This window comes from Rhipicephalus sanguineus, chromosome 6 (assembly GCF_013339695.2).
Source record: "Rhipicephalus sanguineus isolate Rsan-2018 chromosome 6, BIME_Rsan_1.4, whole genome shotgun sequence".
Lineage (NCBI taxonomy): Eukaryota > Metazoa > Arthropoda > Arachnida > Ixodida > Ixodidae > Rhipicephalus > Rhipicephalus sanguineus.
Window position 1 is genome coordinate 69534338 of NC_051181.1, and position 11791 is coordinate 69546128.

At 47.2% G+C, this 11791-nt stretch overlaps 1 long non-coding RNA gene across 1 annotated transcript in view; it reads left to right on the top strand.

The window, feature by feature from the left end:
* Positions 1 to 8130, top strand: part of LOC125758984 (uncharacterized) — a 38609-nt gene extending 30479 nt beyond the window's left edge. The window contains exon 2 of the long non-coding RNA XR_007416528.1: positions 8024 to 8130. This is a non-coding gene — a long non-coding RNA (uncharacterized LOC125758984). The remainder of the gene's footprint in view (positions 1 to 8023) is intronic.
* The last annotated feature ends 3661 nt before the right edge of the window (positions 8131 to 11791 follow it).

Genomic DNA, 11791 nt, shown 5'->3' on the forward strand with positions numbered 1-11791 from the left:
ATGTTATGGATTTGGACTCAGGGGCGTAGCCAAGGGGGGGGGGGTTGGGGGGGTTCAAACCCCCCCCCCCCCGAAATTTTTCAGTTTTGCTTGCGTATATATACACGCACACATACAAACGCACGCACGAACATACATAAAGTATGGTTGAATCCCCCCCGAAAAAAATTTCTGGCTACGCCTCTGTTTGGACTTTATACGGAGCATGACGGTGACGCCAAGAACCCACCGAGAGTATCCATATAATTGCTATGGCAGTAAAAGTCTTAACGAATGGCTTTCGCTTTCGATTCGTGTTAGGCGAATACATCAAGGACCCTGCGAGTTTTGGTAATTATGATTCCCTTTCTCTCTACGAAACCATAAAGACGTCTTACAACATATATCTTTAACAAATACGCGTTGCTCATACGTAGATGTAAATGACTCTTGTTCAAACAAGGTAGGAACAAGCCAGGCCATTTATAGAACGCGGCACTTCCATGCCAACGGGATGCAAGTGTCGAAATCGGGCACAGAGCAAGGCTCGTTTGGCCGTATAGAGATTGCGCGGAGAACCTCAATGCCACGCGATTCCGAAACTGCCGGTGCTGTGTGACGCAATTTCTTATTGCAACATAGCACGATATTCAAATACAATAATCATTTTTTTGATAAAGAGAGCAAAACTCATGCGTCCTAGGCATGCGCGGATGGGGTGTCAGGATTAAATCGCGCATTCATTTCTAAAACCGTGTATGCACACGTTGCCATCTTTAGCGTCGATTCGAAAATTGGTTGCGTATGCTGTTTGTAAGCGTTTGTTTTTGTTTGTGAGTTTTTTTTTAAGGAGCCCATGGTGTCTTTCTAAAGCGAGTTTGAAAAACTCACAATATCCTTTATGTATTCACCTATGACGACTTGAAGGCGAAAGCCATCTACTTTTTCTTCTCAGTCCAGGTATGGACAATTTGCCGCCCCCCTCCGAAAGCTTTCTGCACATCAAGTTGTTTCACACTGGCTCCAGGATCCGAGGCACCACAAGCCTTCTGCTCCTCACCTGGTTTTGCCCTGCCTCGGTGATCGGCCTCCCTTTGATCAAGCGATGAATTCACGAAATCTGGGTTATGTGAAGTTATTATGACATGCAATTTATGTATTTATTTATTTAGATACCCTAAGAACTCGATGTGGTTAGTCCAGGTGGCATGATGGGGATGCCAAATAATCGATCCGCATTCTAACGAAGGCCCCATGAGCGAGTTATAAGCTAAACATTTGGCGTCACGGCACTGCACCTATGATCACGTGATCCGATTTTTTTACATCACTCGTGTTGACGCCGCCGACGGCCAATTTTCTCCTTTGATGAGGCGTCTAATGTTTTCGCCTTAATAAATACATCTGAAGTGGAGAAAAGGAGGCGAGAAAACACGTTGGCAATCAACACTAAAATGCGTTTCCAAATATTACTTGTTTTGAATGGGAAATTAAGATTTTTTGGGTAGTGCGATTCGAGTGAAAAATGTTAGCGTCATAACAAATAGCAGTAAAAAGGAACACTGCTTACACTAGTCAAGTGACCTCTGGTGGAAGTTTGAAATTTACGAAGCAATTTCTGTGAACGTGTGGCTAGTGGCTACTTGGAGTGGTTGGTACTGCATTCTGAAAGGAAAAATACGTTCTTTGGTCAAAATACGTTCAAAACGGTCAAGAAAGGAAGTCAGATAGCACGGGGATTACTGTCATTCTGTCCTATCTGTCTTCTTTTCTCAAACGTTTTCCGCACAGAGAACCTATTTTTCCTTTTAGAATTATTGGGGCTGTCAGGCTCCACGTAAATCTAGCGTGTCTCCCAGTAAAGACAAAAATGAGGTACCTCCGAAGATTAGCACTGGGTTAAAAAAAGTGCACGTAGGGTACTCGATTAGGTCATAACCGTGTTCTTGGTAACGTAGAACGCTAAACAATAGTTTTCGCGTAGTTGTAATATAAAACGCGTATATTCTGCCCCTAACCGCGGTCGCCTTGCACAGATGCCTCGAAGGGGAACGTAAGTTACCTGATTATTCAGGGAAAAATCACACCATCTCCCGCTAAAGGGGACCATGAGGCGATGCGAAGCAGTGTTTCGGCATGTAGAGCTCGCGTTTCAGAGGTGGAGTGGTGAGGGGGAAAGGGGAGAGGGGAAATGAAGAGGGGAAGTAGAGGGAAATGGGAATGGTGGGAAAATGGGAGGGGATAGGAAAGGGAAGAGGTGATGTGGAGAGGGGGAGTTGAGGAGAGGGGGAGGGAGGATGGGTGAGAGGAGGAGTGGAGAGGGGTTAATGAGAGGGGGATAGGAGAGGGGGAGGGGAAAGGAAATGGGAGGGGAGAGAGAAAGGGAAAGGGAAGGGGAGATGTGATGTGGTGAGGGGAAGTGGAGAGGAGAGTAAGGGTGGTCACGCCGCACACCACCACCACCACCACCACCGGATTGAACTCCGCTATAAGATGCTTCACATCTAGAAATTGAGAACAAGCTTAGAATTGTGCATTTACGTGCGACCCTCGGCTCCTAGTACGGGTATTTCCTCATTGACTTGTCATGCAATATCTTGCTCATAACACAATCAGTGCCAGCAAGAACGTATCTTGTCGGGAGTACAATGCTAAAACTGCTGTGTTTGAGCGCTCTTATTAGGCCTGCTTCCCAGTTTGAAGTGGTTTCGCACTAGAATGAATTACTGTTGTTCCAGATGGCAAGATGAATTTTCTATACTTTAGCTGTAATCGCTTCCTGAGACTTACAGTTTACAAGCGAGCAGCTCGACAAGTGAAGTAGTCTTGGTTGCTTCACGTGCTCGTAAGCTGTGCCAGCAGTTACAGTTTATACACGTTCTTTTAAAATAAAGTAGCGATTGAATTGTATAATATACTCCACTTTCCGAATACGTACTTTGCCGGCTTTTCCTGCAAATATTCTTTGAAGTTTGCAGTTCTTTGAAAACAAGGACGCAAAGGAACTATCAGTCGTACTACTGCGGCCGTATAATGAACTGCTATTCCGTGTTCCGTATTCCGTTTCGGCCGTCATTAGCTCCCCGTGATTCGTCGTTTCAGTTGTCACTCAAGTGACGTGTCGGAAGCCCAAGTTTTGGTGACGTCAATTTACGAGTACGCGCTCATTACGCTAAAATATATGGAATCGGTTCCGTCGAAGCGCGGAACAGCCAGCGAGTGGCCCCGTCGTTCGACGGAATAGCAAACATGGCGGTGCCAGCGTGTTTGTCACAGGCTTTTTCGTGTTGTTGGCGGTGGTCGCTCGGTGGCTCGGCAGCATCGTGGGGGCCCGACGACGCGCTCGACATGCCACTCGATGGAATAGTTCGGCTTCACTTTCGCCCGAAGAAAGGAAGGTGCGGTGGTTGTGCGATGAAGTGGCCGAGGAAGGCGCGCGAGGGCGCGACTGCTGCGCTGTCTGTGGAGCCTGTGGGTGTTGTGTGGCCTTCAGCCTGTTTTTCGCGAATGGCAGCTTTCAATCCTCGTTTGGAAGCGTGGTTACTATTGTCATCATGCAAAATGCGGTGAGCAGATTGTGTGTGATGTGGTGGCGCAGGTAATCGGCACGCCGGGATCCGTAACAAGCGGGTTCATTTCCCGCGGACGCCGGATGAAAAGGGGGCCTTGAATGTTTCCTACGGCTATGTTTCCATCATCGCACCGAAGGGTGACCATCACAAGGCGGCATTCTATCCCCGCAAGGGACATTATGTCCACATTGTCATGCTAGTAAGTATCGGTTTTCCCATCCTGTCGAGCGCATGTCCGCGTAGCGAAATGTGGCTCACAGGTGTTCACGCTTTCGTCAAATCTGCGACGCAGATATGGGAATCCTGCCGTGAACCACTGCGTCTGGGGTCAGACTACGACGCCCACGTCTGGCGGACAACACGGCTGCTAGAGCGCTTCGAAGGGGCACGGATTGCCGCGGCCGTACCTTCTGGCCTCTCGGTGAGCAGAACAAAAAATGGCCGCGTATCTGCGTGCTTCGCTGCAAATGTCGTCTAAAGACGATAGAAGAGGCGCTGCGTGAGATATGGGCGCCATCTAGCAATACGTCGGGAAACACGAGTGCTGTGTTGCGGGCTGGTAGTCCCGGCGCAGCGGCAGGCGAAGACCGGCGGTGACAAACGCGACCGGTGGGGACGCCGGCCAGCCCGAACACGCTGTTTGGCGCGATGCGCCGAAGGAGAAGAAACGTTCGCACTCAACGAGTACTCTCCACCAACTCTCTTACTTACACGTCGCCTGGGTAAAACAGGAATGCCAGAGCGGCGCCCCCTGTCATTCGTACAATGCAATACTGAACCGAAACCGAAACACAACATGAGCTTGTGTAGAGGGCACGGAGGAAGACAAGTTTCAGCGCAGTCGCATTTTCAGCGCACCTTAAGAAACTAGGGTTGTAACATTGTAGGGCGAGTAGGGCCAGAAGGACCATCACGACGAAAACCTGCCTCCTCAGTCGTATTCGCCTGGAACGTTGGTGTGGCTTCGCGTTCCCTCCTCCGCTCCTGGCCTTTCCACAAAGCTACTGCCTAAGTACGAAGGCCCCTACCGCGTCCTACGTCAAGCATCCCCAGTTAACTATATGATTGAGCCTGTTCAATCATCTACGGACCGCCGTCGTCGCGGCCGCGAGACTGTTCACGTCGATCGACTGAAGCCGCATTATGACCCACCAGTTGTACCTGTTCCTTAGGTCGCCAGGATGGCTCCTTTTCCGCGGGGGAGTGATTTGTAACATGGTAGGGCGCAGACAAGAACGCCTGCGAAAGAAGAAGACGAAGACGGTTGTTGTTGGCGCTCGCGCTTGCTCGGCTTGGACCGCTGATCGCTTCAGCTGTGGCAATCTTTTAATAAACGCGTTACTGTCTCAACGTTAAACGCATATACCATCAAGGTCTTTAAAATTGTGTATCTATGTATTTTCTGTTAAAGGAACACACCGCCTAATATTTACCTAGTGATGTTGCGCCTCAGATATGCGTAATGTTTGCTTTTTGATCAACAATTTACACAAGTATGAACCTAGTCAGCCGTTCACGATGGCTGGCCCTTGGGCAAGTGGTTCAACTTTGGCCGAGTGGCTGAATCGAGGGACGTGCCGACAAACAGAAAGACAGACAGAAGGACAGACAGAAGGACAGACAGAAAGACAGACCAAAATTTCTGCGTTTAAGTTCCCCAAGAAAGACTATCGTCTTTAAAAGTTGGGATATTCACAGTTTGAGCTAACGGAATATTTGCTCGCGCTATGGTTAATGCCCTGTTTGATTAACCGCAGGTACATGGTGACTGTGATAATTGACTGACAGGATGTCGCTCGTTGCATGTGTATCATCTTGTAGCTATTGGTTATCCACTCTATAATATCGTCAAATGACTCACATTGTCATGACAGCCTATTTGCAGTAGTCATGCTTCGCGTAGTACGGGTAAGTCAGACCAATGAAGTGTTGCATTAGCTCATGTAGATCATTCTATCACTGCTATCTTTGCGTGGCCCAGCCTTGTGAATCCCTTACATTGAAGTAGTATTTACAACACACCACTTGTATTTGTGCAGGTGACAGAGGCTACAAACCAGGACCATGGCTCCTGACACCTCTCCAATGCTGTCCTCTCAGAAACAGTGTTAAGAATGTAAGTGCTACACCGCACTTGCTGCAATGCAGTCTGTAATGAAGCGTTGTATTGGGCAATTGAGGAGCTGTTTCGCTGCGTTCAGCAGTGCTGTACCCTCCATTAAGAATTAGAATGTGCATCTCACATCGCTGCAGCATGTGCAGTGTTGCACTTGCCTTTGCATTGCAGAAGGTGACAGAAATGTTTATGATTTTAGTGATGATGACAACAGTGAGCATGACATTGTCGACCCCCAACCACTGCTTAGACAAGGAAGACATATTCGGGGCAGATATATTCATGGACAAGCTGTCCGCAATGGTAGTCCGCTATTTTTCTAACTGCACCGCTGACAACAGCACTAGGCAAGTGCCACTTTATTCAGAAGCATGCGCCTAAGAAGTAACGATAATATACGGGGTTTTTCATGCCAAAATCATGATAGGATTGGGAGCCACGCTGCAGTGGACGACTCTGAAATTATCTTGACCACCTGTGGCTCTTTAACGTGTATCTCAATATAAGTATAGCAGTGACTCTGCATGTGACCCTCACAGAAACGTGTTCGCTGTCAGCAGGAATGGAACCCATGTGCTGAATGAAGCTTAGCAGCGCGACTTCTTACCTGCTAAGCTATCATGGTGAGTTGCCTAACAAGTAGAATAAACCGTTTAGAAGTTCAATATTCTTGCAATAATAAATTGCTGCAGGGTTTCATTCCATGCTGTAGACGAGGTCTTTCTCAGAACTTGACTACACATGGCTGGGTCATTTTGATATGGCGGCTCATAGCAACTTTTCATTTAGTAACTGTCAGTATAACGCACACTGTACTCGGCAGATGAGTGCTATAGCCAGTTCACTGGAAAGCAAGAGTTTGGTATTGTTTTTCTACCTGATCATCCTCTAATCAAGAACACTCCAACCTTTATCGGTTCTATGACTGGGAGTGCACACCAAGTATTCATCTCCTAGCCTCTGTATTGCGACACATGGCTTGCATTTTGCTCCATGCACACCTTGTGGGCACTGTGCTCTTTTGTTGCGCATCCAAAACACTGTTCCTTTTGTTTTGAACGGGCCAACAGATTCTGAAACAGATCGTCTGGCATTTCAAGTACATTTTGCTTATTCAGAAGTCTGGTCATTTGTGAAAAAAAAGGTACGCACTCTTTTCAAGACAGAGCATTGTAAAAAATGAATTTATTTGTGTTCACCCCAATGCAAAGACGACATATACTTTCTGTAAATAAATGTACATTGTGAAACTCCAGTGTCATGTTTTTAAAGCATTACTGACATTTATTACATGCACAAGTTACAAGAATCATCATGCTGAAGGAAGCACAATGTGACATCGTACTGCATGGGTAATTATTGACTACTACATTGCAAATATAGATAACATCAGCATGCTTTTCTACTATGGACATGTTACGTTGCTAAAAGCGTTATATGCGTTTCAAGGAGCACCTTTGTGGTCTCGTGTGGCAGGGACGAGTACTGTAAACAATGTCTGCACACCTCAAATTTTGGTTTAAGTTCGGCGCATGTTGTCTCTGTTTATTGCTGCGTCTGATCCTACCGCATGAAAAAAAGAGGGACACATGAAATGTGCACAGTATGCGAATCGCAAGGTACGTGGGCAATTATGTGCACAGCTACGCATTTCAGATATATTACAGAGCAGTATAGTATCCCTAACAAGATGGCAGTTTGTCAATGTTTATAAGAAAGGACAGTTGCACAGCAATAGTATTACATGAAGCAGCAAGGCAAAGCGATGTATACAGTGTGCAAAACACACCTGTGCAATTGACGGGATGCTTTCCTGAATAGCAACAGCGAAGTTTCTTCTTACAGATGTAGCGTCAACATTACATAAACGTAAAATGCGTGTTGCAATGTAACTGGCTTATATGTCTGAAACAAAGGTATATGTTTGGTTTTCGAGGACATAAATTTGCAAAAGGATTGACAGCTGCTACCCACACAAAAGTCAACGGCAGTTTCAAAAAGGACGCAGATAGTAGAGTTTGTGAGTATTTCGCTCAGTGTACAAGTACCTCCTGTGAGTGGCAAACAGGCATATCATCCTTTAGTGCAACTTGTAAAAACACTTGTGTCATACACATTCCTACAACAGTCTTTTGGTGTACAGTCAATCATGGTCTGCATATCATTTCAGATAGCTGACTAGCACATGCCAAACAACTTATGAAGAGCAAGCACTGCCACGAAATCTTGCAGTGCCAGTTTCACTGGAGAGAAAGGCTATGCGCACAGGCTTGCCGCATGAAATGACGCCAAGTGATATGTGTTGTGTGCATCATTTTAGAAGGCTGACGATCACATGTCAAATCAACTTGTGAAGACGTGCTCGCACTGCCGCAAGAAAAGTGGAGTATCGATTTAAAAAGACTTATGCACTACACTTGTCGCACCGAAAAGATGATATGCAAGTAAAGAAACGCAAAACAAGGAACAAAAATGGAGACAAGTTAAAAAGGACAAGAAGTCGTAATGCTCATAGCCGACGGGGTGGCTGCAGCAGCAGTGAAGATAGGGGAACTCCAGTCCCAATGGCAGTCAGGAGATGTTAGACGGTGCCTGTTATGCATTAGGTAGCCGAATGCATGGCCCTCACTCCATCGACAAGCTCCGGATGCTGCAGCTAGACAAATTGACATAATGTATTACAGGCCACCTAATGCAAGAACGCACAGGCAACCAAATAGATGCTCCATCGGTTTGATTCGGATAAGCAGCGAAATTTGTCATTGAGCTGGAGAAAAAAATCCAACCATGTTTTTTTTTATTTATACGTTTAAAGCAGTGCGCAACCACAAGAATTCAAACAGATTTGAAGTGTTGGTTTCACTTATTTTTGTTCCATGAAAATGCGACCCTGATTTGACTCCGCTTGTTCCTAACTTCACCACTGTGATGGATTCTTGAAAATGAGCAAGAGACAAGAGTACGTTGCGTCGAAGACAGTAACGTTCTCCAGAAAAAAGGCGAGGCTGTTTTCCGTTTTCTTTTTCTTTATGGAGAAACTCACGAACATAACACACACAACATCGAACACTAATAATAAGACGACACTTTACAACCCACGAAACCAAAGAAGACACATGAACAAGTGTAGTCCTAGCATGAATGAGACAGTCTCACCGGTGAGTTCTATGCGCCGACGCGGGACACGTAGACGTGGAAGATATGTCAGCACGGTGCTGCCGTTGTCGCTGGATTTCGGTGAAGAGCAGGGCACCGCTGACGTGGATGCCTCGACGGAGATGGCGTGGAACAAAGACCGTGGACGCCCAAGTCACGCAGTCTTCTACTCGAACGTGTGGGCAAGGGACCACAACCAAACACTCGGGCCTACACCCGACGGTGTTACTGGTGGCTGCGGTAGCTCCCGGCTGGCTCCATGGACTCGCCGTCGAAGTTGAGGCCAAGCGAAGCAGGCCACTCCGACCCTTGAGCTCTGCCAGGCACTCGGGACTACACCCGACCGTGACGCTGACGACCAGCGTCCACGTTCCTTCCGCTCGATCGAACACTGCCGTCGCAACTCCACGCGCACGCTTCTCGCGCCCACCTTCAGCTACGTCATTCCACCCGCCAACTCTTTTCCACTCGAGGCCTCGTGGCACAATCCATCGTCATCTTCGCCTTCGCCCAAGTCTTGCCGCTGCGCTTCTTCCCGTGTCGATCTGTCCATGTCGGCTCCGTCACACCACACACGATATTCGCGCACTTCTCCCATCACACAAGTCCCCCTTTTAAAAGTTTTGTGCCCTATAACAAAACTTCAGCTAAGTGCACGATAAATCTCACCGTCCAATGTACAGTTCAAGGTGACAACACAACCGAGAACTACATTCACATGTCAGTATTTTTTTTCACTTGCAGTTTTTAAGTACACCTCATAATGTGCAACAAAACGAAACTATCGCTCGTATCTAGATGCGACTCATGTAGTCTGCTCCAAACGTTCTCTGTTCCTTTGATGTAGTTAACAATGAACGTGTATTCCTGTAACAACAGGCTCCAACGGAGTACTCTGCTGTTCAAATACCTCGCTTTCTGTAGATACGCTAAAGGCTGATGTCGGTGTCAGCGAGGTACGGTGTCAACGACGGTAACGGCGGTGTCAGCGAGTTTGAGTTTGCCAAACTATCATTTTGCTTGTTACTGAAGCATGGTACTTGTACGTCACAAGCTTCGTCTTCAATGGCGATAAAAGCAAGGTTCATGTCCTTCGATACCATAGTACGTTCATAGTATTTCTTTAGCCTGTTAATGTGAAAGCGTTTGACTTTGTTTCCCAGGTTAAGCAAGAAGTCTACGTCGTTTTTCTTGCCGACAACGGGAAACGGTCCTCTCCATTCGAGCAGAAGCTTGTTTTGAGTAGTCGGTAAAAGGAGAAGAGCCTGATCCCCAACCTTTAGATCACGCTTCTTTGTTTTCTTGTTGTAGCATCGACGCTGGTACTCCCTTGATGTTAACAAATTTTTATTGGCCAGGTGCAGGGTGTCTTCAATACGTTCGCGTAGATCCAGAACGTACTGATAAGCTGTCCTTAACTCGTGGTTCACTTCGTCTTGCGTCCACAGCTCTTTCATTATTGACATTGGTCCTCGTACGTATCGGCCATAGATAAGCTCGAGCGGTGAGAAACCCATACTTGCTTGGGGAACCTCCCGGTATGCAAAAAGCAGGGGTGCTAGATACCGATCCCATGATCTAGGTTTTTCATGACACAGTTTTCGGAGTATTTGTTTCAGGCTTCCGTTGAAGCGCTCCACTAGACCATTGCACATGGGGTGATAGGGTGTTGTGGTCATCATCTTGTCAGACAAAACCTTCATGGCTTCCTGCATTAAACTAGACGTGAAGTAGGAGACTCTGTCTGTAAGTATTTCTTTGGGAATTCCAATCCTTGAAAACATCTCAAGAAGTCCATCTGCATCAGTAGGTGCATCAATAGATGGTATCGCGACAGCGTCGGAATATCTCGTCGAAAAATCTGTTAGCACCAAAATGTACCGGTTGCCTTTCAACGAGGATGGTCGCATTGGTCCTACTATGTCTATCCCCACCCTCTCAAAGGGCGTATCGATAATAGGCATCTGGCCTAGCGAAGCCTAGCTAGTCGTCCTTTAGGCACCGTCCTTTGGCAGACGTCGCATGACAGAACAAACCGCTTTGTTTCTGCCTGCATTCCGGGCCAATAAAACGCCTCCTGCAAGCGGTCGCTCGTGCGTTTCATTCCTTGATGTCCGGCCAGAGGACTGTCATGGGCTTCCTTCAGAACATACGCACGCAAACACACTGGTAAGACAACCTGTTTGATCTTCTTCCCGTTGCGAAGCATGCACTCTCTATAAAGTAATCCATCTTTCATAAAGAACACTTCTCGAGTGCCCCACTTAGTAAGGCCAATCATATCGATTCGTTCAAAACACGACTTTAGCGATGGATCGTCCCTTTGGGCAGCACGAAGATCTTCTTTTGTGATGGCAGAGTACCTTGTTCCTTCCCCATACTGGCAATTTGATTTTCTGCCTTTCGCTGTTGCCACACTCACGGGACTCAGTACCCCGCAGTCTTCGGGTCCTTTCTTAGCGTTGCGCTCCTGATCCTCCCTATAGGTCCATTCCGGGTCAGGATCGTAAGGTGCTCGTGCCCCTGGTATATTTCCTATAATCACTTCATACAGGGGACGTACCATGCATTTGACAAGTAGACGCCCTGTAAAATACGGCGAAGACAGGTGTATCCACGCTTCTGGAAGCTCGTAGGACGTTCCGTCCGCAAGGATGATGGTACCACATCTTCCTGTCAAAGCTCCGTCAGGAACCAAGCTCCGCTGCACTATCGCAGTATTGCTACCTGTGTCACGTAGTACGGTTACCTTCTTTCCGAAAACCCACCCAGCGGATGTTGGCATAGACCTCTTCTTCGTTGTGCAGAGTCCCTTCTCTTGCTCGTCGCCCATAAAAACGCCGAGGAACTCCTCCACCGGGTCAGTCGTAAGCTCTTCCCTCTCTTGCCTTTGTTCCCGTTTGCCTGGAACCACTGCGCACGTAACTTGGCCTTTCCCGCTCTTCTTCTTACAGTCACTGTTCACTTG